Below are 26,294 nucleotides of genomic sequence, written 5' to 3'. Positions count from 1 at the left end.
CACAAACACATGTCTGCTGCAGGAGCACACCATTTTGCTTGAACTGGGGTGTCCAATCACTTTTGACCACAGTGTGCTAAGCATCTGCTATCCCTTCTTTCTCCCATCCCTTATAATTTGGTGATTTTGACAAAATAGCATGGTTTGTTAATTAGAGTGCTGTACTTTTAAGGAACTGTTTTATCAAGTACAGGAATACTTGGTGGGTTGGAGGTAAAAACGTAATGCAACACTCATAGTCAGTGTAAAGCATGCTGGGCTTTACACCAGTGGTACAAGTAGAAATTATTTCTTAGTGTACTGATAGTAAAAATGGGCATGGTCACGTGTCAAGAGGGGGTCACACAAAACTAGGGGTCACACAAAACTAGGGGTGTGGCTACATGACAATAGGGCCACACTATGTCACACACCGTAATGCCCCTTACACATTATGCCAAACACCGTAATGCCCATTACACATTATGCCACACACACTGTAATGCTTATTACACATTATGCCAAACACCGTAATGCTTATTACACATTATGCCGCACACCGTAATGCCCATTACACATTATGTCACACATCGTAAAGCCCATTACACATTATGCCACACACCATAATGCCCATTACACATTATGCCACAAACCATAATGCCCATTAGATATTATGCCACACACCATAATGCTTATTAAACATTATGCCACACACCCTAACACCCTTTACACATTATGTCATACACCATAATGCCCATTACACATTATGCCTCACACAATAATGCCTATTACATATTATGCCACACACAGTAATGCCCATTACATATTATAAACTATAAAACCCCTTGCGCTATTTAGACTTAACTAGAGGCAACAGGACATGAATAAACTCAATAAAATAATTATAATTACAAGATAATTTTATTATCTATAAAATCAATCAAATGTGAACACATAAATAGTTCATTAACAACTGGAATGATTAATATGCGCATATAAATAAAACTATAACATTATTTAAATAATAATAATAAAACTACTAATTGAGCATAAGAGGTGGATCATATAACTAATAGTGACCACAGTGGGCTAAACATTGATAATGTCCTTGTTTTTAATTCTCAAATAGGACAGTCCCATCAGATGTGCTCATGAATAATTCATGATTAGATATCATATGGTGTGATATATATGAAGCCTTTGTTTATATATATCTCGATGAATAAACTTATCCAATTGCTCACATAAACAGATGGTTCTTTACTTATGGGATAACCGTTCAAAAATTAGTGGCCATTACATATTATGCCACACACAGTTATGCCACTGACATCATTTTACAAAAGTGCCCCTTATAAATTATGCCGCAGTAGTGGGTACTGCGTACCACCACCATATATTTCTTAATTGTACTCAGTACCACCCCGTACCACTTTCAGCACTGCTTTATACTGACTGTAATTGCCACTTTACGTTTTCACCTCCAGGACACCAGAAAGCGCCATCTTACATAAAGCCTGTAGACTAATAAATGAAGTCTATTCAATGATTTTCCTTAATACATTATTCCATTACTTCAATTAGATAGGGATATAGTCAATGTCCCCTACCACAAGATTGTGACTTGCTGTGACAAAATAATAGATACTGTACAATCATAGAGATGTGTCCTTAGTAAGGTTTGCTAAAATCAAACCAAAGACCCAAGGACATAGCCAGATTGTTCTGGACCCATAGCACACTTTTGAAGGGGTCCCTGTCCCTGTGCTTCTAGAGAGACACCTGTCTGCAGCAGTTGTTAATTTTATACCCCATTTGTCATCAACCCCTTAGTCGGAAAATCCTTCTACCTTATCCTAAAAAAATCAGTACAGCTGACATCTCTGCTCCCCCAATTATTTCCTGCAGTCTGTAGCTGACATGTTATCCATTCTGGCTAGTAATATCTCTCAGAAATCAAATATCTCTAAGCTGCTCAGAAATTCAATATCAATTGGTTTGATGCTCAAAACATCTCATTCTGGGTCTGATTCTGAGATAGATGCAGTTGGTACCTTTTGATGGTCGCCCATCTGTGACTTTATGCAAATTCCACTACAAAGTCCTTCCCTGGTGCTCAATCATTTGGACTGAGAAACCCACTGTCAGCATCTGCAAACGCTGTCATTCAATATGATGCATCTTTAGACACCACCATCAGTCACATTAATTATTTAATAGTGGTAACTATTATTTTATTAATGAAAAATAGTGGCATGTTGGCATTGCCCAATAATTAAAGGTTATAATGCCGGTGGCGACTTTGGTCTGTTAATTGTTTAATGTCAAGGTTGTTTGGAATGGATAAGGGTTTATTTATTGAATTTGTATACTACTTCAAAATCTGTGTGGGGAGTAATAAGGGTACTTAATAAATAACAAGTATATTTAATAAACGTGAATATTATACTTTTTTTTACCAACCTACAAAGTGAGACAGCGATTGGATGTATCAGCATAGATTAAAAAAATGATAGCACAGTTTTAATGAAAATGTACACCTTTAATTTAATACAAACATTCAATAAGAAACAGCCCAATGGGGTCATACAATTTAGTACTGAGTCATAAAAGCGGGATGGGTTGATTTGCCGGCAGTTGGGATGCTGGCCGTCAGAATACTGACCGTGGCATCACGATTAAAAAATGCTGACAGGGGAAGGTATGTATACTTCAGTGGTACAAGTAGAAAAAAATTCTTAGTGGTACTGTGTGCGCTTGCCGAAGGCGTGGCCACATGGGGTGTGGCCAATGAAAATGGGGGCGTGATACACATATGACCCCAATAGAGTAGTGCCAGATACACATATGCCCCCAATAGTGCCAGATATGCCTAAACAGTGACAGATATGCCCCCACAGTGCTAGATACACATACATAGTAACATAGTAATTAAGGTTGAAAAGAGGCAATTTGCCCATCGTGTTCAACCTGTATTAAGTTGTGATGAATCTTCATACCCGTTGAGTAATGTTTTATGACTAGTTAACTACTATAACCCATATAACCCCCGGATTAACCATTTTGATATTTTAAATATTATAACCTCGGATATAATTTTCATTCAGAAATGAATCCATTCCTTTTTTAAATCCATTTACAGAGTCCACCATTACCACCTTCCCTGGCAGGGAATTCCACATCCTAATTGCCCTAACAGCGAAGAACCCTTTCCTCTGTCGCGTTCGGAACTTTCTTTCCTCCAGCCGCAGCGAGTGCCCACGAGTCCTAAACTGTGTTCTTTTAATAAATAATTCCTCTGATAACTCTTTGTAATGCCCCCTTTACATATTTGAAGATATTAATAATATCCCCTCATAGACGCCTCATTTTTAGTGTATACATATGCAACCTATTAAGCCTTTCCTCACAATCCAGTCCCTCTAGGCCTTTAATCAATGTAGTAGCTCGCCTTTGGACATATGCCCCCAAAGTGCCAGATATGCCCCCACAGTGCCAGATATGCCCAAACTGTGCCAGATATGCCCCCACATTACCAGATACACATGAACCCATGGTGCCAGAAATGCCCCCACAATGCCAGATATGCCCCCAGCAGTGCAACTCACCATCGTTGCTGCTGCTGGCTGGGGTCGGCACTGTGGAGCAGATTTATTAAGCCTGGTGAAGTGATAAAGTGGACGGTGATAAAGCACCAGCCAGTCAGCTCCTAACTGTCATTTTTCAAACCCACCCTGTAACATGTTAGTTAGGATATAATTGGCTGGCACTTTATCACCTTCCACTTTATCACTTCACCAGGCTTAATAAATCTGCCCCTGTGTGCTGCTGCTGTCGGGGAGAGGAGAGCGCAGCATGCACCTCTCTTGCCTGTCTCTTGCCCTCTGTTCGGTCTCCTTCTGCACCGGTGGTGGCCTGTAGCTCCAATTCTGGCACCGGTCTGCGAGCCAATCAGAGCTCGCAGTCCGGCAGCAGTGGCTCCTGATTGGCTGCCGGTCTGCAAGCTCTGCTGCTGCCGGACTCATAGGGAGAGACCGGACTGACTGGGCACTGCAGGCAGGAGAGGGGCACCGGTGTCTGCAAGGTGGCGGCCAGTGGTACTGCATACTGGCTGGGATTTTCTTACCGGTATGCCGTACCGCTCCGTACCGCCAAACTTGCAGCACTGGTATACTTACACTCCCTCCTGGCCCCCTAACCTTAACCCACAGGCTAAACCTAACCAAGCAAGCCTAACTCTACCCCTCCTCGGTGGTGCCTACACCTAACCCCTCCTCCCCACAGCCTAAACATAACCCCTTTCACTGCAGCCTAAGCCTAACCCTCCCTTGGGGGTGCCTAACCCTAACTCCCCAGACTAAACACCCCCTGGGGTGCCCTAACCCTCCCTTGTACCCTAAACTCAACCGCCCCCCTACGGCTTACCTCCCCAGCAGTCCAGTGTCTTTTCGTTCAGCATCCCAGCTGTCAGAATTCCAGCGCCTGGATGGTGAACCTTATTTAGGATGTCGGTGATGGCATTCGGAATAGTGTCGGGATTCCATTGTCAGTATTCTGACTGCTGAGGTCCTGACAGCCAGGATCCTGACCGGATCCTGTAAAAGCAACTGTTTCCAAATATAAAAGAGACACCATGTGTCAAGAAAAATATTTTAAAACTCACTCTATAGAACAGTAATCGATGTGTACACATACAGTAATGTTACAGTGTTTATCTATTGTGAAGTAACTTCGCTGGAAGAACTAATATACTCTTTCTCAAACAATCCTCATTTAGGATGCAGGTTTTCATACAACAGATACTGTGAAACACTAATTAGTATCTAAGAAAAGACGTGTTCCCATGAGGAATAAAGCAGTCTAATTTTTAGGTTAGTATACAGTATATTTGTGCTCTTGACAATAAAAGTCATACAATTGAACTCTTGCCCCCAAAATAATTGAAGGGCTTACCCACCAAAACTGGATTATTTTGTATATAAATCATCCTCCTTATTGAACTAGAAGTGTGTCTCTGGTAAGGGGAAAGGTGGCTGGGCAGGCTCACCATTTTCTATGTGGGAGGGCAAAGATGCAGTGACCGGCCTGTCTTATAGAAGAGGTGCTTCTTGTATTGCACTATTCGTGCAGTCGCCAAGGCAGATTCCCAAGTGGATTTGGAGTTGTCAGCTTTTCAAGCAGAAAGTATCTACCAACGTACTGGGAAAACAACAGGTGTTTAGCTGTTCCCCTGCAGCTACATAAATCAATCTTGCAGCGGAATAATCAGACTGCCCTTTTTGGGGACCGGAAGCAGCTAATGTTTTACCTGGCTTTCCAGGAGACCAGGGGGTTTATTTACTAAGATTTGTGTTTCTGGCGAATTGGTGGGAGTTTGATCTTGAATTTTATCGGTCGTATTTTTCTGCAACTTTTTGAATTCATTTTAGGGTATTTTCTAAGCTGTCGAGTTTTTGTTTTTCATATTTTTCGATGTCGATGTTATTCATATTTTATATCATCAATTTGCGGCTGGATTAGTGTTTTCCAGACGAAGATTTCCCCCCACCCCCAGATTCGTAGTTTTCATTCGCGGCAGTGTTTTAGTATGTTGCGGCCGCATTTCCACTTGTACTTTCGTTTTTGTCACTCGAATGTGATTGGTTGTGTTTCAGATGTAGGAGTGTCTGTGGCATTGTATAAATATTAGAGATGAGCGGGTTCGGTTCCTCTGAATCCGAACCCGCCCGAACTTCATGTTTTTTTTCACGGGTCCGAGCGACTCGGATCTTCCCGCCTTGCTCGGTTAACCCGAGCGCGCCCGAACGTCATCATCCCGCTGTCGGATTCTCGCGAGGCTCGGATTCTATCGCGAGACTCGGATTCTATATAAGGAGCCGCGCGTCGCCGCCATTTTCACACGTGCATTGAGAGTCATAGGGAGAGGACGTGGCTGGCGTCCTCTCCGTTTAGAGAAGAGAGAGACACAGTAGAGACGAGAGAGACACAGTAGTAGTAATTTTGGGGAGCATTATTAGGAGGAGTACTACTATACTAATATACTACTTGCTGAAGTGATATAGATTAGATAGTGTGACTGTAAGTGTATTGTATTATCTGACTTGTGGGGGAGACACTGACAGTGGGGAGCAGTTAGAGTCTGAGAGCAGGACTCAGGAGTACATATAACGTACAGTGCACACTTTTGCTGCCAGAGTCAGTGCCACACTGCCATTGTTGTGACCACACTGACCACCAGTATAATAATATATTTTGTGATTGTCTGCTTAGGACTCGGAGTACTAGTTGCAAGTTGCAACGTGACCTGACCACCAGTTTAATAATCAATCACCACCAGTTTAATATATATATATATATATATATATATAATTGTATATAATATATATATATATATATATATATATAATATTGTATACCACCTACCCGTGGTTTTTTTTTTTTTCATTCTTCTTTATACATACTACTATAGTAGCTTACTGTAGCAGTCTGCGGTGCTGCTGACCTGACAGTGTCCAGCAGGTCCGTCATCAGTCATTACATAATAAATATATATAGTACCTGTCCGGCTGCAGTACTAGTGATATTATATTGATTTCATCTCATTACCAATAATTTATCATCCAGTCTAGACTCTATATTAGCAGCAGACACAGTACGTTAGTCCACGGCTGTAGCTACCTCTGTGTCGGCACTCGGCAGTCCATCCATAATTGTATACCACCTACCCGTGTTTTTTTTTTTCTTTCTTCTTTGTACATACTACTATAGTATAGTAGCTTACTGTAGCAGTCTGCGGTGCTGCTGAGCTGACAGTGTCCAGCAGATCCGTCATCAGTCATCATTACCTAATAAATATATTATCTACCTGTCCGGCTGCAGTACTAGTGATATTATATATACATATATATATATTGATTTCATCTCATTATCATCCAGTCTATATTAGCAGCAGACACAGTACGGTAGTCCACGGCTGTAGCTACCTCTGTGTCGGCACTCGGCAGTCCATCCATAATTGTATACCACCTACCCGTGGTTTTTTTTTTCTTTCTTCTTTGTACATACTACTATAGTATAGTAGCTTACTGTAGCAGTCTGCGGTGCTGCTGAGCTGACAGTGTCCAGCAGGTCCGTCATCAGTCATCATTACCTAATAAATATATTATCTACCTGTCCGGCTGCAGTACTAGTGATATTATATATACATACATATATATATTGATTTCATCTCATTATCATCCAGTCTATATTAGCAGCAGACACAGTACGGTAGTCCACGGCTGTAGCTACCTCTGTGTCGGCACTCGGCAGTCCATCCATAATTGTATACCACCTACCCGTGTTTTTTTTTTCTTTCTTCTTTGTACATACTACTATAGTATAGTAGCTTACTGTAGCAGTCTGCGGTGCTGCTGAGCTGACAGTGTCCAGCAGGTCCGTCATCAGTCATCATTACCTAATAAATATATTATCTACCTGTCCGGCTGCAGTACTAGTGATATTATATATACATACATATATATATTGATTTCATATCATTATCATCCAGTCTATATTAGCAGCAGACACAGTACGGTAGTCCACGGCTGTAGCTACCTCTGTGTCAGCACTCGGCAGTCCATCCATAATTGTATACCACCTACCCGTGGTTTTTTTTTTTTCTTTCTTCTTTGGACATACTACTATAGTATAGTAGCTTACTGTAGCAGTCTGCGGTGCTGCTGAGCTGACAGTGTCCAGCAGGTCCGTCATCAGTCATCATTACCTAATAAATATATTATCTACCTGTCCGGCTGCAGTACTAGTGATATTATATATACATACATATATATATTGATTTCATCTCATTATAATCCAGTCTATATTAGCAGCAGACACAGTACGGTAGTCCACGGCTGTAGCTACCTCTGTGTCGGCACTCGGCAGTCCATCCATAATTGTATACCACCTACCCGTGGTTTTTTTTTTTTCTTTCTTCTTTGTACATACTACTATAGTATAGTAGCTTACTGTAGCAGTCTGCGGTGCTGCTGAGCTGACAGTGTCCAGCAGGTCCGTCATCAGTCATCATTACCTAATAAATATATTATCTACCTGTCCGGCTGCAGTACTAGTGATATCATATATACATACATATATATATTGATTTCATCTCATTATCATCCAGTCTATATTAGCAGCAGACACAGTACGGTAGTCCACGGCTGTAGCTACCTCTGTGTCGGCACTCGGCAGTCCATCCATAATTGTATACCACCTACCCGTGGTTTTTTTTTTTCTTTCTTCTTTGTACATACTACTATAGTATAGTAGCTTACTGTAGCAGTCTGCGGTGCTGCTGAGCTGACAGTATCCAGCAGGTCCGTCATCAGTCATCATTACCTAATAAATATATTATCTACCTGTCCGGCTGCAGTACTAGTGATATTATATATATACATACATATATATATTGATTTCATCTCATTATCATCCAGTCTATATTAGCAGCAGACACAGTACGGTAGTCCACGGCTGTAGCTACCTCTGTGTCGGCACTCGGCAGTCCATCCATAAGTATACTAGTATCCATCCATCTCCATTGTTTACCTGAGGTGCCTTTTAGTTGTGCCTATTTAAATATGGAGAACAAAAATGTTGAGGTTCCAAAATTAGGGAAAGATCAAGATCCACTTACACCTCGTGCTGAAGCTGCTGCCACTAGTCATGGCCGAGACGATGAAATGCCAGCAACGTCGTCTGCCAAGGCCGATGCCCAATGTCATAGTACAGAGCATGTCAAATCCAAAACACCAAATATCAGTAAAAAAAGGACTCCAAAACCTAAAATAAAATTGTCGGAGGAGAAGCGTAAACTTGCCAATATGCCATTTACCACACGGAGTGGCAAGGAACGGCTGAGGCCCTGGCCTATGTTCATGGCTAGTGGTTCAGCTTCACATGAGGATGGAAGCACTCAGCCTCTCGCTAGAAAAATGAAAAGACTCAAGCTGGCAAAAGCAGTAGCACCGCAAAGAACTGTGCGTTCTTCGAAATCCCAAATCCACAAGGAGAGTCCGACTCCAATTGTGTCGGTTGCGATGCCTGACCTTCCCAACACTGGACGTGAAGAGCATGCGCCTTCCACCATTTGCACGCCCCCTGCAAGTGCTGGAAGGAGCACCCGCAGTCCAGTTCCTGATAGTCAGATTGAAGTACACCAGGATGAGGAGGATATGGGTGTTGCTGGCGCTGGGGAGGAAATTGACCAGGAGGATTCTGATGGTGAGGTGGTTTGTTTAAGTCAGGCACCCGGGGAGACACCTGTTGTCCGTGGGAGGAATATGGCCACTGACATGCCTGGTGAAAATACCAAAAAAATCAGCTCTTCGGTGTGGAAGTATTTCAACAGAAATGCGGACAACAGGTGTCAAGCCAATTGTTGCCTTTGTCAAGCTGTAATAAGTAGGGGTAAGGACGTTAACCACCTCGGAACATCCTCCCTTATACGTCACCTGCAGCGCATTCATAATAAGTCAGTGACAAGTTCAAAAACTTTGGGTGACAGCGGAAGCAGTCCACTGACCAGTAAATACCTTCCTCTTGTAACCAAGCTCACGCAAACCACCCCACCAACTCCCTCAGTGTCAATTTCCTCCTTCCCCAGGAATGCCAATAGTCCTGCAGGCCATGTCACTGGCAATTCTGACGATTCCTCTCCTGCCTGGGATTCCTCCGATGCATCCTTGCGTGTAACGCCTACTGCTGCTGGCGCTGCTGTTGTTGCTGCTGGGAGTCGATGGTCATCCCAGAGGGGAAGTCGTAAGACCACTTTTACTACTTCCACCAAGCAATTGACTGTCCAACAGTCCTTTGCGAGGAAGATGAAATATCACAGCAGTCATCCTACTGCAAAGCGGATAACTGAGGCCTTGGCATCCTGGGTGGTGAGAAACGTGGTTCCGGTATCCATCATTACTGCAGAGCCAACTAGAGACTTGTTGGAGGTACTGTGTCCCCGGTACCAAATACCAGATAGGTTCCATTTCTCTAGGCAGGCGATACCGAAAATGTACACAGACCTCAGAAAAAGAGTCACCAGTGTCCTAAAAAATGCAGCTGTACCCAATGTCCACTTAACCACGGACATGTGGACAAGTGGAGCAGGGCAGGGTCAGGACTATATTACTGTGACAGCCCACTGGGTAGATGTATGGACTCCCGCCGCAAGAACATCAGCGGCGGCACCAGTAGCAGCATCTCGCAAACGCCAACTCTTTCCTAGGCAGGCTACGCTTTGTATCACCGCTTTCCAGAATACGCACACAGCTGAAAACCTCTTACGGCAACTGAGGAAGATCATCGCGGAATGGCTTACCCCAATTGGACTCTCCTGTGGATTTGTGGCATCGGACAACGCCAGCAATATTGTGTGTGCATTAAATATGGGCAAATTCCAGCACGTCCCATGTTTTGCACATACCTTGAATTTGGTGGTGCAGAATTATTTAAAAAACGACAGGGGCGTGCAAGAGATGCTGTCGGTGGCCAGAAGAATTGCGGGACACTTTCGGCGTACAGGCACCACGTACAGAAGACTGGAGCACCACCAAAAACTACTGAACCTGCCCTGCCATCATCTGAAGCAAGAAGTGGTAACGAGGTGGAATTCAACCCTCTATATGCTTCAGAGGTTGGAGGAGCAGCAAAAGGCCATTCAAGCCTATACAATTGAGCACGATATAGGAGGTGGAATGCACCTGTCTCAAGCGCAGTGGAGAATGATTTCAACGTTGTGCAAGGTTCTGATGCCCTTTGAACTTGCCACACGTGAAGTCAGTTCAGACACTGCCAGCCTGAGTCAGGTCATTCCCCTCATCAGGCTTTTGCAGAAGAAGCTGGAGACATTGAAGGAGGAGCTAACATGGAGCGATTCCGCTAGGCATGTGGGACTTGTGGATGGAGCCCTTAATTCGCTTAACAAGGATTCACGGGTGGTCAATCTGTTGAAATCAGAGCACTACATTTTGGCCACCGTGCTCGATCCTAGATTTAAAGCTTACCTTGGATCTCTCTTTCCGGCAGACACAAGTCTGCTGGGGTTGAAAGACCTGCTGGTGAGAAAATTGTCAAGTCAAGCGGAACGCGACCTGTCAACATCTCCTCCTTCACATTCTCCCGCAACTGGGGGTGCGAGGAAAAGGCTCAGAATTCCGAGCCCACCCGCTGGCGGTGATGCAGGGCAGTCTGGAGCGACTGCTGATGCTGACATCTGGTCCGGACTGAAGGACCTGACAACGATTACGGACATGTCGTCTACTGTCACTGCATATGATTCTCTCAACATTGAAAGAATGGTGGAGGATTATATGAGTGACCGCATCCAAGTAGGCACGTCACACAGTCCGTACTTATACTGGCAGGAAAAAGAGGCAATTTGGAGGCCCTTGCACAAACTGGCTTTATTCTACCTAAGTTGCCCTCCCACAAGTGTGTACTCCAAAAGAGTGTTTAGTGCCGCCGCTCACCTTGTCAGCAATCGGCGTACAAGGTTACATCCAGAAAATGTGGAGAAGATGATGTTCATTAAAATGAATTATAATCAATTCCTCCGTGGAGACATTGACCAGCAGCAATTGCCTCCACAAAGTACACAGGGAGCTGAGATGGTGGATTCCAGTGGGGACGAATTGATAATCTGTGAGGAGGGGGATGTACACGGTGATATATCGGAGGATGATGATGAGGTGGACATCTTGCCTCTGTAGAGCCAGTTTGTGCAAGGAGAGATTAATTGCTTCTTTTTTGGTGGGGGTCCAAACCAACCCGTCATTTCAGTCACAGTCGTGTGGCAGACCCTGTCACTGAAATGATGGGTTGGTTAAAGTGTGCATGTCCTGTTTATACAACATAAGGGTGGGTGGGAGGGCCCAAGGACAATTCCATCTTGCACCTCTTTTTTCTTTAATTTTTCTTTGCGTCATGTGCTGTTTGTGGAATGTTTTTTGGAAGGGCCATCCTGCGTGACACTGCAGTGCCACTCCTAGATGGGCCCGGTGTTTGTGTCGGCCACTAGGGTCGCTTATCTTACTCACACAGCTACCTCATTGCGCCTCTTTTTTTCTTTGCGTCATGTGCTGTTTGGGGAGGGTTTTTTGGAAGGGCCATCCTGCGTGACACTGCAGTGCCACTCCTAGATGGGCCCGGTGTTTGTGTCGGCCACTAGGGTCGCTTATCTTACTCACACAGCTACCTCATTGCGCCTCTTTTTTTCTTTGCGTCATGTGCTGTTTGTGGAATGTTTTTTGGAAGGGCCATCCTGCGTGACACTGCAGTGCCACTCCTAGATGGGCCCGGTGTTTGTGTCGGCCACTAGGGTCGCTTATCTTACTCACACAGCTACCTCATTGCGCCTCTTTTTTTCTTTGCGTCATGTGCTGTTTGGGGAGGGTTTTTTGGAAGGGCCATCCTGCGTGACACTGCAGTGCCACTCCTAGATGGGCCCGGTGTTTGTGTCGGCCACTAGGGTCGCTTATCTTACTCACACAGCTACCTCATTGCGCCTCTTTTTTTCTTTGCGTCATGTGCTGTTTGGGGAGGGTTTTTTGGAAGGGACATCCTGCGTGACACTACAGTGCCACTCCTAGATGGGCCCGGTGTTTGTGTCGGCCACTAGGGTCGCTTATCTTACTCACACAGCTACCTCATTGCGCCTCTTTTTTTCTTTGCGTCATGTGCTGTTTGGGGATGGTTTTTTGGAAGGGACATCCTGCGTGACACTGCAGTGCCACTCCTAGATGGGCCCGGTGTTTGTGTCGGCCACTAGGGTCGCTTATCTTACTCACACAGCTACCTCATTGCGCCTCTTTTTTTCTTTGCGTCATGTGCTGTTTGGGGAGGGTTTTTTGGAAGGGACATCCTGCGTGACACTGCAGTGCCACTCCTAGATGGGCCCGGTGTTTGTGTCGGCCACTAGGGTCGCTTATCTTACTCACACAGCTACCTCATTGCGCCTCTTTTTTTCTTTGCGTCATGTGCTGTTTGGGGAGGGTTTTTTGGAAGGGACATCCTGCGTGACACTGCAGTGCCACTCCTAGATGGGCCCGGTGTTTGTGTCGGCCACTAGGGTCGCTTATCTTACTCACACAGCTACCTCATTGCGCCTCTTTTTTTCTTTGCGTCATGTGCTGTTTGGGGAGGGTTTTTTGGAAGGGACATCCTGCGTGACACTGCAGTGCCACTCCTAGATGGGCCCGGTGTTTGTGTCGGCCACTAGGGTCGCTTATCTTACTCACACAGCTACCTCATTGCGCCTCTTTTTTTCTTTGCGTCATGTGCTGTTTGGGGAGGGTTTTTTGGAAGGGACATCCTGCGTGACACTGCAGTGCCACTCCTAGATGGGCCCGGTGTTTGTGTCGGCCACTAGGGTCGCTTATCTTACTCACACAGCTACCTCATTGCGCCTCTTTTTTTCTTTGCGTCATGTGCTGTTTGGGGAGGGTTTTTTGGAAGGGACATCCTGCGTGACACTGCAGTGCCACTCCTAGATGGGCCCGGTGTTTGTGTCGGCCACTAGGGTCGCTTATCTTACTCACACAGCTACCTCTTTGCGCCTCTTTTTTTCTTTGCGTCATGTGCTGTTTGGGGAGGGTTTTTTGGAAGGGACATCCTGCGTGACACTGCAGTGCCACTCCTAGATGGGCCCGGTGTTTGTGTCGGCCACTAGGGTCGCTTAGCTTAGTCATCCAGCGACCTAGGTGCAAATTTTAGGACTAAAAATAATATTGTGAGGTGTGAGGTATTCAGAATAGACTGAAAATTAGTGTAAATTATGGTTTTTGAGGTTAATAATACTTTGGGATCAAAATGACCCCCAAATTCTATGATTTAAGCTGTTTTTTAGTGTTTTTTAAATAAAACACCCGAATCCAAAACACACCCGAATCCGACAAAAAAAATTTCAGTGAGGTTTTGCCAAAACGCGGTCGAACCCAAAACACGGCCGCGGAACCGAACCCAAAACCAAAACACAAAACCCGAAAAATTTCAAGTGCACATCTCTAATAAATATGCCCCAAACCGTCTGAACTTTGTGGGTTTAGTTAGTGGAGAGGTGAGAGGTTGTTTTCTGGAATTGGTGAGTTGGTTTGTGGATTTGGTGAGGTTTTGCGAGTTCTGTGTGCTGTATTGTGTTTGAAAGTAGTCTTGTCATTCTTGTTGTGTAGTCTGTTTGGAGTTTGTTTTATTTTTTGTCCTTGTCATTTCTTTTAGTCTATTGTCAGTTTGTGTGCATGTGTGTGTGTGGTTGGTGTGTGGTGGTAGTGGAGGAGTGTGTTATTTGTGCTTTTTTTTCTCAGTGTTAATTGATGTTTGTCTTTAGTATGTCAGACTCAGAGGTGAGTGAAGTGGAGGAGGTGAGTGAGGTGGAGGGGGTGAGTGAGAGTGAGGAGGTGAGTGAGGTGGAGGAGGTTAGTGAAGTGGAGGAGGTGGGTGAGGTTGCTGCTGCAGCCTCTAGTGACAGTGATGCAGCTCCCCAGCCATGCACCAGAAATGTGAGAATGTGGCTTTGGTGTGTGAGCTGATGAAATATCATCGTCAGCTGTTTGGGCGTGAGTCAGCAAAGGTCACATCATGCAAGAAGAGTGTCTTGTGGGGCAAAGTGGTTGCGGCTGTCAACAGCGAGGGTGTCTTCAAGCAAACAGAGGACACGTGCCGCAAACGCTTTTATGGCGTGTGAAGGTGAAAATGGCCAAGGAGGCAAAGTCTGCTCGACAGACAAGTGGGGGACATCCCTTTATCGTCAAATATCTAGAGTACGAGGAGCCCATGAGAAGCCTAATTCCTCCTGAAGTTGTAGGAGCTACTTATGTCCGGGATTCGGATCGGGCAAGGCAGGAAAGCGAGTTTTAAAAAATATATATTTTGGCATTTCTAAGTGCATTTGTAACTGTTAAAAACATAACATCTTCTATTTGCTGTATTTGTTTGTGTAAGTAACTTTATGCATTTCTGTTTAGTAGTTGTGTTTGTTTTTCCCACACAGATTGGAGTGTGCATATTTAATTTGTATGTTGAAACTCATAATCACATTACTGCATTTGCTTGTTTATGTTGATCGGCTATATATTCATACTGTAGACTTTTTTTGTGTGGCTCATGAGGCAGAGCCACTTAGTCTGTGCATTGTAAATTTTTCTGCAAATGTCAAATGTATGTCTTGCATTCAAAATTAGCTGACTGTCTTTTTTGTGGATTGAGTGTGTTTTTGGTGTTTTTCAGGTGTTTTTCGTTATTTGGTGGTGATGTTCACTTTGCCATGTGACAAAAGTACTCTTTTTTGTTTTTTGGTTTGAGGACAATGTGTTCACCATTTAGTGCTAATATTTGTTTATTAAATAGTTTTTCATTTTTTTGGGGGGGATGGTGTAATAGTGTTTGTGGACTTGAACACATCATACTGTTTTGTTTCCACCTACATTAATTATTTTACACTCCACATTCTATATAAACATAATTGGTATTTGTAGTGTTGTGTGTTATGTATGTGTTTTTTGTGTGATATTATTAGTACTTAAACATTAGGCTGGTTGGAAATGTGAGCTAAGCAGTTCATGGACAATGTACACACAATATACACTTTAACAAATGTTGATTTGTTTTTATTTTCTAAAATGTGTATTTACTGAAGAAATAAACCAACGATAATGATGTTCAAACTTAGATTACACAATAGTATAAAAAAAAACATGCTTGTCATATCTTCACAGTGTCTAAAAAGAAAAAAACAGGGCTGCCTGCCACCACTCAGGCACAATATGATGGTGAAGCGGGTAAAGTTACAATTTATGGACATATTATGAGTGCAAATGATTTGGCACAACATTAATTTTTGTTTTTGTCTAGGACCATCCACACAACGGCTCATTCCCAGAAGGAGGCATCCAGAGGATTCCGCCAGGCAAAGACATATGGCACACAAGAGACACAGGCCGGATGTGCACACCAGACAACACGAGTTACCACTAGTGATGTGCACCGGACATTTTTCGGGTTTTGTGTTTTGGATTCGGTTCTGAGGCCGTGTTTTGGATTCGGACGCGTTTTGGCAAAACCTCCCTGAAAATTTTTTGTCGGATTAGGGTGTGTTTTGGATTCAGGTGTTTTTTTACAAAAACCCCTCATAAACAGCTTAAATCATAGAATTTGGGGGTCATTTTGATCCCATAGTATTATTAACCTCAATAACCATAATTTCCACTCATTTCCAGTCTATTCTGAACACCTCACACCTTACAATATTATTTTTAGTCCTAAAATTTGCACTAAGGTCACTGGATGACTAAGCTAAGTGACCCAAGTGGGCGGCACAAACACCTGGCCCATCTAGGAGTGGCACTGCAGTATCAGACAGGATGGCAGATTAAAAAAATAGTCCCCAAACAGCACATGATGCAAAGAAATAAAGAGGCGCAATGAGGTAGCTGTGTGACTAAGCTAAGTGACCCAAGTGGCCGACACAAACACCTGGCCCATCTAGGAGTGGCACTGCAGTGTCAGACAGGATGGCACTTCAAAAAATAGTCCCCAAACAGCACATGATGCAAAGAAAAAAAGAGGTGCACCAAGGTCGCTGGCCCATCTAGGAGTGGCACTGCAGTTTTCTAGCGAGAGGATGAGTGCTTCCATCCTCATGTGAAGCTGAACCACTAGCCATGAACATAGGCCAGGGCCTCAGCCGTTCCTTGCCACTTTGTGTCGTAAATGGCATATTGACAAGTTTACGCTTCTCCTCAGACGCTTTTAATTTAGATTTTTGGGTCATTTTACTGAATTTTTGTTTTTTGGATTTTACATGTTCTCTACTATGACATTGGGCATCGGCCTTGGCAGACGACATTGATGGCATTTCATCGTCTCGGCCATGACTAGTGGCAGCAGCTTCAGCACGAGGTGGAAGTGGATCTTGATCTTTCCCTATTTTACCCTCCACATTTTTGTTCTCCATTTTTTAATGTGTGGAATTATATGCCAGTAATATATCAGTAGCAATGGCCTACTACTATATATACTGCGCACAAAAACTTAAATGCACCACAGGTATGGATGGATAGTATACTTGACGACACAGAGGTAGGTAGAGCAGTGGCCTACTGTACCATACTGCTTTATGTTATATACTGGTGGTCAGCAAAATTATGCACTGTCCTACTACTATATATATACTTCGCACAATAACTTAAATGCACCACAGGTATGGATGGATAGTATACTTGACGACACAGAGGTAGGTAGAGCAGTGGCCTACTGTACCGTACTGATATAATTCTGGTGGTCACTGGTCAGCAAAATTCTGCACTGTCCTCCTACTATATACTACAATGCAGCACAGATATGGAGCGTTTTTCAGGCAGAGAACGTATAATACTGATGGTCACTGGTCAGCAAAACTCTGCACTGTCCTCCTACTATATAATACTGGTGGTCCCCAGTCCTCACAATAAAGCACACTGAGCACAGATATTTGCAGCACACTGAGCACAGATATTTGCAGCACACTGAGCACAGATATTTGCCGCACACTGAGCACAGATATTTGCAGCACACTGAGCACAGAAACTGAGAGAACGCCAGTCACATCCTCTCACTATCATCTCCAATGCACGAGTGAAAAATGGCGGAGACGCGCGGCTCCTTATATAGAATACGAATCTCGCGAGAATCTGACAGCGGGATGATGACGTTCGGGCGCGCTCGGGTTAACCGAGCAAGGCGGGAGGATCCGAGTCTGCTCGGAACCGTGCAAAAATGGGTGAAGTTCGGGGGGGGGGTTTGGATTCCGAGGAACCAAACCCACTCATCACTAGTTACCACCTCAATGACGCATATCAAATGTGTCCTCAAGACCACCATTCCAACTATTGGAGAGTCCGCCAACACGGGAACCACAATCCCCTCAGCTGCCTGGTGAGTAGAAAAAAAACAAACATTAGGACACACACTTACACAGGGCACTTTTCAAAAATGTATCCTGGTTGGAGACCACACAATAACCTACGTATGTCTGAACCACAACAACAAAAGGCCTAATAAATGTCATGGAGTTACAGCTCAACACTATATATATGTGTGCACACTTCGGCCATAGAGTAGCATATTAAGATGAAGATGCTGCAACAAAAGCAGAAGTGCAAGCTTCACAAGGATTAGATCCTCAAAAAATGGTGGTTGTGGATGTATTTAGATGTAGTGTTGAGATCCTGCATACCCATCATAAATTTTGTGTTACCAATCCTAGTTTTACACACATTTAAACAAGCCATACACAGTGTTTGCACAGTATGTTATGTATTTGTGAGACATATTCAGATTAATATTACATTCTAAAACATCACATCTAATATATTCGACAGGCGTGGCCATAATGTAACTGGAGTATTGATGTTGTTGGCAACAACACCATTTGGACTCATCTTTATCATGTCTTGGCACAAAAAAACATATTCAAACAATATATGTCTATAAAACTAAAATGTTGTCCCATTACAGCCCATACAGATGACGACAACATTCCCCCGGACCCCCAGCATGACACACAAATGGAGGAAAGCTTTGTGTTACATCTCCAGCCAATCAAACAAACAATACCTACAATACCACCTGTGAGTACGCCTCCAACAGAAACAACACCTGCACCACAAATTAGTACACCATCACCACAAGTGACAACACAGGATCAGGTTTTTTGGAGTACATGGTCAACCCAGCAGGCAAATAACCTGGATTTTTGAGGAATTGGGGATGACTCCGCACCAGTCTACCGTAGATACAGATTTTATTATTTAATCAGGACCAGCAATTCATAATGTGTGTGGCTAATTGCTCACTATTAAACCTGCTGGTGGTGCACCAAAGAGTCATTAATCATTTGGAGTACAAAAAAAGAGAAGACTCTTGGTTGGTGCACTCTTGAAAAAAAGGACATACGTCAGTATGAATTATAATAGAAACATAAAATATAACTTTTATTGAAAACAATAAAATATAATCTCATAACATGTAACAATTAAAAATTTGAAAGCACTGATGAATATCATTGTAGCTGTGAGCAGCAGTGGGGACGGGAATGAATAAATTGTATAAATAATCCTGGATTGAATTGTTCTGTGCAACCTATTTAGACTCTTTATCTATGCAGCAATAAAGAATTAAAGGGCTGGTGAGTTGGCCACCAATCGTAAGTGTGTAGAAGAGTAAAGTGACAAAGTGAATCTGCTGTCAATGTTAAACCAGAGTGTTCCCAAATCTCCAGCCTACTACACCGGGTATTCCCAGGTGGTCTCCCACCTGGTACTGACTCTGCCCTATACTGTACAGCTTCCAAGATCGGACGAGATTGGGCACTTGCAGTATGGTGTGATAGTAGGTCAAAGGAGTACTGATTGCCTCCTCTCTAGAATCATTGATGAGAGTTCATGAATAGAGATATTGAGAGAAATGGAGCGGGATCTGCTGTTGGCGTTAGGCACTAGAGTAAGCCTACCAGTTGGAAAACTGCCATAGGTAAAGTTACTGGATCACCAATGAGAGTCCCTGAAAGGAAATATTGAGAGGGTGTTCTCTGATGTACCTATTGGCTTTAAAAAGACCCACACATAGCCCGGTCCTAAGGACTGGGGGTGAAATGTAAAGCCTTGTTACAGCTGGTATCGGTTGGCACAAAATTATTCATGTACCAATTGTACTAAGACACTGAAAAGTTAAGAGCAACCTTAATAGATAAACATTGGGACATAAGGTCCAATGGACAGGATTAACTGGTAACAGTTCCCCTTGTAGGGAAGCAATTGTGATTGTGCCAATAGCATGGTAATCAAACGTAAGGTGATAAAAAGTTTCACCCGCATGTAGTGTGTGAAACCAAGGACATGGGGTTACTTGAGTGCCTTCAGAATTTAATCTTTGCCTGAAATTACCATGACCAATAATTGTTGATATTACCTGCGTGTAAATTTCAAGATATGGTAGGGCTAAATAGTATGCCTAGAGAGTCACAACCGTGTCAATATTGCAGCCACTATAATTGTTGTATGAATCAGGCAACTGGAAAAAAGGGTTTTGAAACAGCACTATACATATGAACACAAAGCGCTTATCATCTTGGTGCACCCAATATATGTCTGTCTCTGGGGTTAAAACAACCAACAAATTCAAACAAAATTTGTGTGTGAGCATAAAGAGAAATGATTTTTTAGCAGCCCTTGTATTAATTGTAGGGGTGGAAATTTGTGTTGGCTTCAATGGCCAATTAAATTAGACTAGTTTGTGTGGTCACACTGTAAACTGCCTCTGGGCAGTAGGATGTTAATAATAAGCGAGTCTAAATTGACATATAGAACTAGTCCTCCTGTGTGACACTGAAGGGTCAGCACAGTCTGCCTAGGTTTTCGCTGTAAAACTTATCCTCTATTGGTCCCTGTAAATGATGGGAGGACCAGGGAATAGATCAACAGAAACCCACTGTGAGAATATGAAGTGGACTGGGTGACCTGCTAGACTGCTGTTATAACAGTCAAAGGGAGAAAACCCCTGCTGGTGTGAAACTAAAAGGACCATATGTTCACTCACCCATCCCTGCATGTGCTTAAGTGCGGTGTGCGCTGTGTGATGCCCATACCTCCACCACCTTTGTTGGAGAGGTCGGAGGTAGCCTGCTGGTACTGCAGCTGTAGGGACAAGCACCAGCTCAGGAAACACAACTCCTCTCATTTCCCCAGTTACCTCCCCACCAAGGCGATCCAGCCGTACACAGACAAACATCACTGGGAAAGGCACATCAGCCTCCAAAGTGGCACCCAAAAAATAGCCTTTCAGGTGTTGGTGTTCATTCTGTTTAGGATGAAAAAACAGCGTCAGTTTAAGTGTATGAAGGACACTGAAAATGTAAATTTCACATCATTAATCTCTCCCATAATGTGATTTTTTTGTACGTCAAATCACTCAGTATTACATGACCATTATTACAATTATAAACACTCACAGACAACGCAATAGAAATCTATCTACGTCTGTAGGTGAATATTAATTCGGGCGTAGATGCTATTCTAGTATACTTTAATGATCTCCAAAATGTAGTATAAAGCTAGATGCAGCTCCCACTCGGTAGTCTGAAATAATACCAAATGTTACACACAGTTAATATATATATATAAAAAGAGAGTGCATAAAGCTTTAAACAATTTTATTATATTTTAAAAAAGACACACAACGTCTAATACAACATCAACATATGTATATTATTGCTAAAGTGCTATATAAACAATAACCACTGTATTACTGCTACAAATGAAGTATCATTGCATACATATTAGTCCATATTATTATGTCTAGTAGCAGCTACCACTTAGTATCGACTTTGGTTCCAAGATTACTTTTGTATATACTTATGTGGCTACAATGTAGCTGTCTTTCCCGCACCACAAGCAAGCCACTTGCTTTTATAGATTTGTGATTTTAATTCAGATGGACATAACAGATCTTGCGGCAATGTTATTTGATTTTAGTAAACAAACTTTGGAGCCATACAGAGCAAGCCTTTCATATATGCAGACTTAGGTTGGTATATATGGGGAATTTTCTCCCATCCATTGACATATAGGCTATGGTGTTTTTAGGCAAGAGTTAAAGCTGCTGTTAGCTCGAAGACTGTGTCTCACCTGGCCATGGCCCAGGTTGTATTGTCCTCGTTATCAGAGATCTGTCCACCTCCATGGCGTCCTCCTGCTTAATATTCTGCTGCTGCCGTCTGTCCCCTCGCTAGGGCTTGTGTGCATGAACCGGACTGCAGCTCCCAGTTGCAGCGTCTCGCCACTGGGCTTCCCCCGTTATGGACGTCCGTCCTCTCCTTGCCGGGGTATACACAGCTGCGGCATGGTGGTGAAGTGGAGCTCAGTCCCCAATGGTGGCAGCGTGCCGCTGGATTCTGTCCTGCTGGGGCCGTACCGCTTCTTCCCACCAAAGCTTAAGAGGACAAAGTATAGTGGGTGTCACTCTTACTGCTTCACCGGGCCTGCAGCAATGGAATCCGTCTCGCAGTCAGGGATTGTTTCAAAGCACAGTAGCAAGGTGCTCTTAACGCGTTTCTCGGTTGCAGTATTCTAACGGTTTCATCAGAAGATAGCCACCTGTATTCAGCTCCCTTATTTAAACAGAGTCTCCTCCAATAGGTAGCTAGTATTTATTATCAGACACAGGTGTGTTCCAGGTGTATATGCACACGTTTTCTTTTTTTATAAAAAAGGTGATCAACTACGTATACTTCACTTGGCAGTTAACATGGAAATATAACCCACATAATCATGTTATATATTAAAGTGCCATACAATGGACCATAAGTAATAATTAATAAAAATTATATATCTATACAATACATTAAAATTAGTGCTGGCAGCATGTGAGAGATGATGGCTAACATAATTATACCATTATAGGGGACAAGTGGATAGACATTCTGTCTTGTCTAGCCAACTCAGGTTTAGCCTAGTGGAGAGAGTTTCTGACTTACAATCAGTTTCCCTAGGTTCAAATCCCCTTTGATCCTTAGCTAGTCAGTGAGCAAGTTATTATTTTCTTATATTTACAATTTAGTTCATAATATCCACTTATCTCCACATGGCGGCACATTACTGACTTACATACAATTTTGTCAGATTTTACTTCTGGACTACCACATAGTTCTTATATGACTAAGGCAATACCATTCAATGTTATTCAAAAGGTGCAGAACTTGGTTACATAGAGACATTTCTACTTTACTAGAACAATAACCTATCCCTATCTAATTCCAGAGAACATTTAGGGAGATTTTTCCTAAGGAGATGGTAAGCACAATGTGGGGAAATTTCCCCAAGGAAAAAATAGAAGCAATATAGTTAAACAGGGGGAAAGGGAGGGAGGGGGGAAGGAAATCGATATGTATGCAATGATACTTCATTTGTAGCAGTAATACAGTGGTTATTGTTTATATAGCACTTTAGCAATAATATGCATATGTTGATGTTGTATTATGACCATTATTACACTTCTTTCCAAGAATACTCAGAATCATTATTCCTTGGTCAGTATCCATATTCTTTGCAATAACAATCAGAATCATTATTCCTTGGTCAGTATCCATATTCTTTACAATAACAATCAGAATCATTATTCCTTGGTCAGTATCCATATTCTTTACAATAACAATCAGAATCAGTCAGACCTGAGCACTATGTCATTTAATTGGCAAAAAAAACAAACACATTGTTAGCAGGACATGTATTTGCATTATGACAATGTCATGACTCATTCTGAAAAATGTGCCTTTATTGCTATTTTATACCTTGTTTTTTTTCTGTAGAGCTTTGATCATGCCATGCTTTTTCACAATTACCATGCCATATATCCACATTATGAAGATGTTAATTGTAAACATTATGTTTTTTTGTTTTTTTAAATTGTATTTATTAAACAGAGGAAATGTAACACACATGTAATAATACAATATGGAACATTAAAGGTGGACAGTCGAAACACCTGTCCGTATATTACAGTGATATGTTTAATGGTATAATACTATGGAGCAGAATAATAAATTCCCCAATGGACATGAAGAACAGTATAACAATACGTAACAGCTACGCAAAAGCATGGCAATGAGTGAAGGTGGGATAATAGTTATCTAATAGCGAGAGTCCCATTTAAAGAAACTCAGAATGGTGGCGACCCATCAGTAAGAATTGCTACATTATACCAAGTTGTTAATCTAACCACTTTACGGATACTCTCTTTGGTAGGAACAGGCAATGTGAGTAAAAAAGGAAGCCAAATCGCAAAAAACATAGCAGCATGGGATTCAACATCTAAAGAACATTCAGTCCAATCCATTTGGAATAGAAATAATAACCGGGGTAACATAAGGGAAATAGGGATAAGGTCTTTTTGTATCCATTGGGATAATATTGTTTTCTTCGCTGCAGCTGTGATGCGAGCCAGGAGCAGTCGTGTACCCTTGGTTAGTGCAGGGATTTGGGGTTCTGTATGGTTCCAAAAGGCCCATGCCATTGTTAATGTAAATGGAATACCTAAGTTGGTCTTAATGTACATCTGTATCAGATTCCAGAATGATTGTATAACTGGGCAAGACCATAAACAGTGTATAATATCAGCATCAGGAGACCCACATTTGAAACAAAAAGAGTCGGCTGCAGCCCCTGTAAGGAACCGCAGGCGAGGAGTATAATAAGCTCTATGTAATATCTTCAAATGCATCTCCGCATAAGAGGAAGATACCAACTGTTTACTAAGCAAATTAGACCATTTAATAATAGTGAGTATATCTACTCCCGCGAAGACGTCTTTCCATTTAGCTATGCCTGTGGTGAGTTTAGTATAGTCAATCTTTCGTCTGGTATAAGTATATATTAAAGATGTAGAGTAAGGAGAGTCTAGACGTCGTCGTACTATTCCATCCAGTGGAAAAGCGAGATCAATGGGCTGTAGGTGGGCTATGACGGACGTTGCAAAACTTCGCATTTGAAAATATGCAAAAAAAGGAAAGTTTAAAGTCGGGTATCTGTTTCGTAATTGGGACAATGATAATACCACTGAGCAGTCATCATTTAAGAATTGAAATAATGAGCGGAGTCCCCGGAGGTGCCAACTGTGTATAACCTCACCTGCCTCCCCTCCTTGAAAGGCTGGATTCCCTAATAAAGGCTGGAACAGGGAATGTGTCAGAGTGAGCTTAGACCGTTTCCTAATGTGATGCCATGCCTTGTAAGGAGCATACAGCAATGGAATTGACTCTATACCCTGTGATATGGAGGAATTCGGGAAGTGTAATATCTCTAGCAAATCATGACTAGGAAACAAATCCTGTTCCAGTGCCTTGTTAACAAAGTTGTCCCCATTACCTATCCAATCTAAGGCACATCTATAATTAGCCGCCAAAGAGTAATCTTCCAGGCAGGGGAGATTAACTCCCCCAAGGGAGGGTGGTTGTTTTAATTTAAATAATGCAATACGAGGACGTTTATTCGCCCATATAAATTTAGTAATGGCTTTATTTATTGTATGTATATCCTTTTTTGATAGCAAGAATGGGAGCATCTGTATTGGGTACAGCAAACGCGGGAAAGATACCATTTTATATAAATGGCACCTACCTAAGTATGAGATCGGCAGGTGTTGCCACCTCGTAAAGTCCTCAATCATCCTATTAATGTAGTAAGAAAAGTTTAAAGAGTACACCTCCGAGGGACTAGATGATACACGTATACCAAGATACGTGATACAGTTATGCGCCCATTTAAATGGGAACGCACCATCCCATCCCTCCCTCGCATCTCCACCCAATGCCAGTGCCTCTGTCTTATCAAAATTAATCAAAAATCCTGATATTAAGTTGAAATTCCGCAAAGTGGTCAATAGTGAGGGAAAGGCCATGATAGGATCGCTGAAATATAGTAAAAGATCATCTGCAAAGGCGGATACTTTTATGTCATGAGAGCCCACTGCAATACCCTTCCAGGACACATCACTTATGAATGTGCGTATGAGCGGATCTAAAGCCAAATTAAATAACAAGGGAGAGAGGGGACAACCCTGTCTTGTCCCCCTATGTAACTGAAATTATTTTGTGTTTAATCCATTAACCGTAATAAATGCATGTGGTGTGGCATATAGAGTCCTGAAGACACCAATAAACTCTGCACCAAAGTGTTGGACCTGTAGGACTCGCAGTATATAAGACCAGGAGACGCGGTCAAATGCCTTATCGGCATCACAACTGACTATAAGGGCTTTTCGACACTCTGATTTTTTTGAGCTATGTATCGCTGCCAACAAAGTACATATATTATGTACTGAGGTTCTGTTTTGAACAAACCCATTTTGAGCAGGATGTAAAATTCGCTGCAGAATGGGCTGAAGTCGAGACGCTAATAATTTGGTAAATAACTTTAAGTCCTGGTTTAGCAAGGATATCGGCCTATAGGATTGCACATATTTAGGATCTTTTCCCGGTTTCGGAAAGACCACTATTCTAGCTTCATCCAAACCTGTCGGAGCCGGATTTCCTCGCAATAATGAATTAAAAAGAGCGAGCATGTGTGGTATCAAACAGGGAGCAAGCATTCGGTAGTACTCTGCCCCAAACCCATACGGTCCAGGGGATTTCCCTTTTTTCAATAATTTGATTAGAGATAATAATTCCGATTCCTGGACTGGTGCCGTTAACGATTCTTTCTCTTCCTCCGTTAAAACCGGGAGTTTTGCTTTTTCCAGAAACCTCAAACCATCCA

At 42.7% G+C, this 26,294-nt stretch overlaps 1 pseudogene; it reads right to left on the bottom strand.

Annotated features, from left to right (window-relative positions):
• Window positions 1–19,265: 19,265 nt before the first annotated feature.
• On the bottom strand, window positions 19,266–19,383 carry LOC134967093 (5S ribosomal RNA; annotated as a pseudogene).
• Between the last annotated feature and the right edge of the window lie 6,911 nt (window positions 19,384–26,294).

The sequence above is a fragment of the Pseudophryne corroboree genome, chromosome 10 (assembly GCF_028390025.1).
Source record: "Pseudophryne corroboree isolate aPseCor3 chromosome 10, aPseCor3.hap2, whole genome shotgun sequence".
Taxonomy (NCBI): Eukaryota; Metazoa; Chordata; class Amphibia; order Anura; family Myobatrachidae; genus Pseudophryne; species Pseudophryne corroboree.
This window is presented reverse-complemented; position numbering and strand designations above follow the sequence as displayed.